The 1591-nt window shown below is 36.8% G+C and overlaps 1 pseudogene; it reads right to left on the bottom strand.

The window, feature by feature from the left end:
• Nucleotides 1-520, bottom strand: part of LOC110424345 (trans-resveratrol di-O-methyltransferase pseudogene) — a 687-nt pseudogene extending 167 nt beyond the window's left edge.
• Between the last annotated feature and the right edge of the window lie 1071 nt (nt 521-1591).

Below are 1591 nucleotides of genomic sequence, written 5' to 3'. Positions count from 1 at the left end.
TGAGAATCACGTGCCATGCTTCATGGAATAGGTCCTTGAATTCAAGGTTTTGATCAACACAGACCCACAAGGACAAGCCATGAGCAATCTCAAATGCAGTGTTCTTGTCCCCTTTGATCCAGTCTCCAAGGAAATGAAAGGGATTCATTGAAGCAGGATCAAGAACTTCCCGAACAAAGGGTGACAAGCAGTTGATCTTATCTGTGAGAAGCAGCTTTGAAGAAGGTGTCAGAACATATGCCTCCTTTTCTTGATCATCTTCATGAACTTTGGTCGTACCAAAGAAACCTGAGTGCACAAGCAAGCGCATGAGGCCGTACACACAACTAGTTTTGTCAGGATGGATTTGAAGTGCTGAGACCAATTCAGAAAGAGTGATGGATTCTCTATGGTTATGGATTATATCCGCGATCCCTAACTGAACAGTACACTTGAGTGACATTGAACCAATGAAATTGAACATATATTTGTATAAATGAACTTGAGCCTGGAAACTAGACTCAATTGCTCCCTGATCCATAACTCTACAAATCACTTTGTTCCAAGAGATCGACCTTGCTTTGCCACTGGTGTGGTCCTGAACTTATTGATGGCATATATGCTGTTGGAAAAATAGATTTTCCAAACGCATGCTACATCTTTGTTCCACAAAGGTCTGCAATTCCTGAATGGTAACGAAAATAATAGTGACTCAACCGGATAGAAATTCTATCAGTAGCTTGCTTGGAAGTAGATGTTAAAGACAAGTCAAGAGAAACTTGGAAATGAAGAAATTGCTAGGGAAAAAACTCTTGATCATGGAACTACGTTGGCTGCTAGCTTTTTCTTTCGTGCCGACTCTGGACTTTGAACTGTCTTTTTCCAGAAGCACTAAACAGTCAAGCACATGCACTGATGTCTTAATTATCCAATAAAAGATTATAAGGAAGGCAATTTGGCATATTTCCTTTTTTCCATATTATGCTACGTACATATGTATTAATACTAATAAAGTACGTAGCACAATAAGGATTAAGCTTACAACACATTCTTTTTTTGCACACAAAAATGCATGATTTACCCAATAGTCATTCAAATTAAAGCTTCAACTCCTAACTTATTCTTCAGTAGTATCCAAACGTAAATGACAAGAAGGTACGATTTCCTGCTAAGGATAGACCTGAATAAGGGACTTCAAACCAAAAAAGGGAGTTTCTGCGTAGTGACTGAAACCACTACAGAAAGAATCAAAAATTGCACGAGGAAAGACAGAATAGCAGGGCAGGTTGCTAGACATTAACATGGACGTGAATTTGTACGAGGAAAAAATTGCATGTTGGCCAAGTTTGCTTTGCATGCAAAGTGTGACCAACATACCAATTGTTAACCATTATTATCGTATACACTTAAACTCTGTGAACAAATTCAGATAATTATTATATAAATATATATATACACATTTAATAATTAATTAATTATTATTTTTATAAATGTATCTTAATGAAACACTTGTTGTGCACTTGTCAGTCAACTCTTAACTTTCAGTTGTGGGGTTCGGATGATTAACATGTGTCTAACACATATTCCGTTAAGATATATATATATATATATA

This window comes from Theobroma umbraticum, unplaced genomic scaffold (assembly GCF_002168275.2).
Source record: "Theobroma umbraticum cultivar Fairchild unplaced genomic scaffold, ASM216827v3 scaffold_204.0, whole genome shotgun sequence".
NCBI classification, from domain to species: domain Eukaryota; kingdom Viridiplantae; phylum Streptophyta; class Magnoliopsida; order Malvales; family Malvaceae; genus Theobroma; species Theobroma umbraticum.
This window is presented reverse-complemented; position numbering and strand designations above follow the sequence as displayed.